This window comes from Denticeps clupeoides, unplaced genomic scaffold (genome assembly GCF_900700375.1).
Source record: "Denticeps clupeoides unplaced genomic scaffold, fDenClu1.1, whole genome shotgun sequence".
Classification (NCBI taxonomy): domain Eukaryota; kingdom Metazoa; phylum Chordata; class Actinopteri; order Clupeiformes; family Denticipitidae; genus Denticeps; species Denticeps clupeoides.
Genome location: NW_021629715.1, coordinates 1 through 6,374, shown reverse-complemented (window position 1 = coordinate 6,374; position 6,374 = coordinate 1). Strand labels below are relative to the sequence as shown.

The 6,374-nt window shown below is 47.1% G+C and overlaps 1 pseudogene; it reads left to right on the top strand.

Annotated features, from left to right (window-relative positions):
- The first annotated feature begins 3,197 nt into the window (after window positions 1–3,197).
- LOC114772539 (mesoderm-specific transcript homolog protein-like) lies at window positions 3,198–6,281 on the top strand (annotated as a pseudogene).
- Window positions 6,282–6,374: the final 93 nt, after the last annotated feature.

The following is a 6,374-nucleotide window of genomic DNA, read 5'->3' as shown; positions in this document are numbered from 1 at the left end:
CTTTTATTAACCCCAATTTCCGAAAAGAGTGTGAAATGTCAAATGTAGTTCTACACTGGTATTTCTACACATTCCGTTTCGTTTGGATTTTGACCATCACGTCTCCACAGACTGGAACATGAGCGAGCGTTCACCAGAATGTAGGTTTTGGTTCGTGAAATTTCTTTATTATTTTTTTTCCCCTCATACTTAATATCCCCAAGGGGGTCTCCTGTTCTCCTCGCCTCTCCCTCACCCGGTAAGGTATTTTTTTTTGGATTGAAGTGACCTGTTTTTTTTTTTTTTTTTTTTTTTTTTAAATATATTATTATTAACAACAATAAAGGGACTGACCTTCTTGTGGCTTGAAGATGGCGATAATTGAACCTTTAGCTGGATGTACATTTTCTCTTTAGCCCTTTGTTAGACACTAATTTTCTGCTCCATTTGGCTGTTAATATTTTGAATTATTATTATTATTTATGTTAAGTATTTTTAATTTTTTTTGAAAAGCAGGTCTGTTTACAAAAGTTTGTAAGATACTTTTTTTTTTTTTCTTCTGTTTGCTGGTTAAAGAGCTTTCCTGACTCAATGCAGAATAAGGGGACAAAGTGATTTAACATGAATATCAGATACTGCTGTATTTTCAGGAAAAAAGGGGATTTCTATGGAAATGAAACAATTTTTTGCCTGCAGTTTTTATTTGTTAAATATTTGTAGATAAAGATAGAACCATCTAGCCAAATAGATAACAGTAAGGCTTGTACAGCAGAGACGCTGAGGTCCCTCTGAGGGCGTGGAACCCGCGGCCTCCACTCGCAGGGTTCACTAGTTCCAGCTGTGTTCAGACTGGATGTCCCGATCCCGTGGCGTTTAAGCAGCATTTAAAGTATGACAATTTAACAGAGAGAATTTTTACCCATCGCATTTCTGAGAACAGCGGATATAACACTCGTTCTTGCATTCTTGCCTTATTCTGAAAATGTTTACTTTTTCTGAATGTTTTCAGCTCATTTGGGGAGAAATGCTCAATGAAGTTAAATAGCAATTTTCCATGTAACGTTGTCATATCACTGTAATTAGTACGGTCACATCGGAAATTTTCTCCCAGGACGAGCCCTGATCAGTCAGATTTTTTATTTTTATTTTATAAATCTTGCAAGAAAAGAATTCCAGTCTGAACACAGCCTTCAAGTTTTTCTTTTCAATTCGAGACTATAAAAAAGGTTCACACGGTTCATCTGGGCGACATGTCGGTCCCTGCCAATGTACAATATTAAGATTTGTTTACTCAGGCTTAGCAAATGATAGATGAGAAAGGAGGCAATGATTTAAAAGTAAATAACTCATCCTGAGTTCTAACTTAAGATTTTGTCTTTAGCTAGTAAACTGTTGTCTTGGTCGAGAAATATGTGGATTATTTTTCTGATTTTTTTTTTTTTTTTTTTAAAGATTTCTTTTTAAGGACACGTTTCCCCTTAAGAGTTCAGGCTTGGTGACATTTAAAAAAATATCAAAAATTACCAAAAAAAAAAAAAAAAAGATCATCTTATTCCATACATACTCCTGACGGTCATGAAAACGTTGCTGCGTTTGGTTTCTTTGTAGGAAAATTTTGAACACCTGGTATACTGGAAGTGCTTCTGAGTTGAAGTGGATTTTTTTTAGAGAATAAAACAACGTGAACACTGGTTGCTCTGCACAGGGTACTTTGCTGAAACTTCTCCGCCCTTCGCAAAATTTTTGATACCGATGTCGACACACGGGTGATTCTTCACTTTGTAATTTTTATGGACAGCTGATAACTTTTCTGCCTACTGAACCAGAGTTATGGGGCATCTGACAAAAATTACAAATGAGAAATGGGGTGGGGCCTATTACAGAAGAGGGTTGTGATTGGTTCTGCTAGGTTTTTTTTTTTTTTTTTTTTCTTTTTTTTTACACTCAGGGTGGCGAGTTGAATGAAAGGAAATAGGCATGGTGCGTTCAGGCCTATTGTTCTAATACTAACACATTTTTTGTGTTGTGTAGTAGTTCATCAACCACAGGGTTTGTGTTCAGGTGTGGATGGGCAGGCTCCTCCCCCAGGAGGCCATTTAAGGGAAAGGGGGAGGGGTTGTGCATGCTGTTTATTTGGATCAGTCACGTTTCTTTATGGAATAAGTTATTTTCCTTGTATTATTATTTTTTCTCTTCTCAAATTTAACAAAGCAGCTTGAGAGTGCAAATAAAAATGGAACAAGGAAAAAAAAACCATAATCTGTTTTATTATGTAGCTTCTTCCTGTAATGGGAATGAATGTTTATCCATTTGTTTTATGGATTTATTTTTTTATCTTAACATTTGGAAATAGAAAAGTACTTCATGTCTATTTATCTTGAGCAATGTAAATGGTTATTGTGATTCGATTTACATTTGAAACTTGTTGAGTAATGTGTATGGTTTTTAAGAATAAAAAATTAATATTTAGCCTAATTGCAGCTTTCACTTCCCTTCAGAATAATATTTGGCTCTTATTTGGTTAAATTGTTGGGAGTAACACTGGCTACAGATTATTGTACAAGACACCTTCAACATCCTGTTGGTGGAGATCAGATCAGAGACCGCACAATCTGGCACTATTTCAACCAGCCCGGTACCTGCTGCTGTTCTGTCCTCTACTCTGGACTCAAAGTGAAGAATCGAGGGACTCGATGATGGTTAGTCAGAAACAATTTGCTTCCCTTGTTGCCATGAAATGTGCAACCAGCGAGAGTGGCTGGTAGTAGCCTGGTTGGTGAGATACTTGCCTGAGGAACAAGAAGGCTGTAAAGACCCATGTTCGAACCCCACTAATTACCATTGTCCCGCTGAGCAGGACACTTAACCCTGAGCGTCTCCAGGCGGACTGTCCCTGTAAATACTGGTTGTACGGCGCTCTGGATGAGGGCGTCTGGTAAATGCTGTAAATGTAAGAATGCCCTCTTGACCCTGCAGTAAGATCCATGTAGAAGGTGCCCGAGTTCCTCACAATGGAGGACAGGAGTCCATTCAAGCACCGGCAGGTGGCGCCGCTGAACAATCGAACCTCGATCCATCGCTTTCTTTTCATTTCGTAATTCATTACACGTGGTTTCTAATCGGTCCGAAACGTCGAACAGGTAACGGTGTGTCGGCGGTCGGGATCTCGGCTCTCGCGATACTTGGTCCCCCCCCGCCCGTGGACATGCGCAGTTCCGCGCTCCGTAAACCGCGTTGCTCCGCGGCCGCCGGCGGGACGCGTCGCTCCGACTCCGGGCCCGGCTGTCATGACCCGGTGCGACTCGGCGGTGAGTCTCCCCCACTCGCACCCGCGTTTTACACCCTCCCTCGGCCGCTCCGGGTTCATATTATCACGTCACGGGGGGGTCAAAGGTCCAGACAGACCGGGGTTCCTGCTGTGACGGTTCCGATCCGGTCTCGGTCACGACCTGAGCGACCCGAATATGATCGAGAATATTCGGAATAACTTTTCAACCCGCCCCCCCCTCCCCGACAGGGATTATCCTGGAAATCACTAATGCTGCCTCTGCTGACGTTATAACGCTTCACGAAGCCAGCAGGCCCGTCTGAAAAGTGGATTTGTGTCCCGTGTATGAGACGTTGGTGGTAAGACTGTTCTAGAAACCAGAGGAGCAGAAAGTCCCTGGAGAAGTTTGTATTACAGGAGGGGCGGAGGGGTCACGTTATTCCACGTTATTCCACGTTATTCCACGTTTCATCATGGAAGAGGAATATCATCTTCTTCCTCTGTCGGCTGCTCCCATTACATTTACATTTACGGCATTTGGCAGATGTCCTGATCCAGAGCGACTTACAACGTGCTTTCATGTTACCATCGATGAAGAGATCAATTCCGGTTCACTAGGACCCCCAACTATGAATACAATCTTTATTCACTCTGTTTGTTTTTACACAAAGTTCGACAAGAAGAAAATTACAATTAATCTAAAAATTCTCTAAAGAGGAAGGTCTTGAGCTCTGTCGTTGAAGGTGCTCAGTGACTGAGCTGGAAGTTTCCACCGAGGGGCCAAACGAGGGGAGAAGAGTCTAGATGAGCGTCTTCCTTTTACCTTCAGAGATGGAGGGACCAGGCGAGCAGTACTGGAGGCTCGGAGTATACGAGGTGCAGTGTGAGGTGTAATAAGGGCTGTGAGGTAGGATGGTGCTACTCCATGTTTGGCTTTGTAGTCCAGCATCAGTATTTAGAACCTGATGCGTGCAGCTACTGGGAGCCAGTGGAGGGAACGTAGTAGAGGGGCGTTGTAGAGAACTTGGGAAGGTTGAAGATCAGTCATGCTGCTGCATTTTGTATTAGTTGTAGAGGTCGGATGGTGCATAGTGGTAGACCAGCTAGAAGGTTGGCAACCCATTAGGGGTTGCCACGGCGCATCATCTGGTCTGGACAATCCGACCCAGCGTTTACCCAGACGTGGGACACCTGTGTGTCACCTGCGTCCCCAGTGGCTGGGTTATGGAAGAGAAGAGGTCACCGCTAACCATCACTCATGGTGGCCATGGTGGCCTAGCGGTTAAGGAAGCGGCCCCGTAACCAGAAGGTTGCCGGTACGAATCCTGAGCCGCCGAGGTGCCACTGAGCGACGCACCGTCCCCACACGCACCCCGGGCACCTGTCATGGCCGCCCACTGCTCACCAAGGGTGACGGTTAAATGCAGAGGACACATTTCACCGTGTCACCGTGTGCTGTGCTGCTGTGTATCGCATTGACAATCGCTTCACTTTTCACACCAGCGGTGGTCACGTTGTATAAAAGTGTGATTGTCACACGTGAGATGACCCTGCTGGGCCCCAGTCAGGCGGGCGTGGTTCTCATGCTGCTGGCCCCTGCTCTGTAGGGCGAGGACCGCGGCTCTCTCCGCGGCGCCATGAGGGAGTGGTGGCTTCACGTGGGCCTGATCTGCGTCCCGCTGCTCGCCGTGTACCTGCACGTCCCGCCGCCGCGACTGTCGCCGGCGCTGCACGGCTGGCACTCCGCCGGCGGCTCCTTCGCCTTCCGCGGGAGCAGCGTCTTCTACCGAGGTGACTGGCCCCAGGTCCCCAGGGGCCCCCCGCTGGACCTCCTCTCAACCAACATGTTCTGTTACCAGCTTCACCAGCGTCTAACTAGAAGCCAACGTGTGTGTGTGTGTGTGTGTGTGTGTGTGTGTGGTTGTGTGTGTGTGTTACTGTAGAGTCCTTCGGCGCAGTAGGCAGCTCTGACGTCGTGATCCTTTTACACGGCTTCCCCACGTCCAGTTACGACTGGAACAAAGTGAGTTTTTAACATTCAGTCACCTGCAGCGCTGGATCCAGAAGGAGTAAAAACCCCAGAACGTTCTTCTTCTCCTGCTGTGTAGATCTGGGAGCCTCTGAATCAGCGTTTTAACCGGGTCGTCGCCCTGGACTTCCTGGGCTTCGGCTTCAGCGACAAGCGCGGTAAGTAGAGGAGGTTCTGTGGACGAGGTTCTGGAACCGGGCGGGGCGAGGTTTGATCCCGGGTGGGTTCCTGCGTTCTCCCCTGCTGCAGAGGCCCCACCGGTACTCCATCTTCGAACAGGCCAGCGTGGTGGAGGCGCTGGTGGCCCACCTGGGCCTGTCGGACCACCGGGTCAACATCCTGTCCCACGACTACGGAGACACGGTGGCACTGGAGCTGCTGTACAGGTGAGGAGAGGCGAAGGTGCCGCTGACCATTTCTGGAACATCTGAGCTGGTCACTTAATCAATAATCAATAAACACGCAGGAGTGACCAGAAGAGGAGCGGTCACCTGACCATCAACAGCCTCTGCCTGTCAAACGGAGGAATCTTCCCAGAAACACATTATCCCCGACTTTTACAGAAGGTGAACACACAACACAACACACACAAACCACACTGAAAAACATGCACAAACACACAACACACACACACAATGTACACACGCACACACACACACACACCACGTGGTACATAGTAGGAGCCTTAGTGTGTAACCCGGCCGACTGTGAACCAGAAGACCCAGGTTCAAACCCCACTTACTACCATCGTGTCCCTGAGCAAGACACTTAGCCCTGAGTGTCTCCGGGGGGGGACTGTCCCCTGTAACTACTGATGAACCACTATGATGTTGGTAAAACAGACAGCACAGATCCAGAACCTGCAGACGTTCTAGCAGGAATCCTTTCTGCCCGCAGGTGCTGAAGGACTCGTCCTTCCTGTCCCCACTGCTGACGCGCCTCATCAATTTCCCGCTCTTCTCCAGAGGGTCAGTGTCTGAACCGCCGCTGGCCACTCGTCCTGAGGTGGGGTGGGTGGGTGGGGCTTGGAGACTCTGTGGTGTAAAAACAGGGCGTGGCACTGATTGTGCTGATGGTTGTCAGGATCGGGAAGTGTTT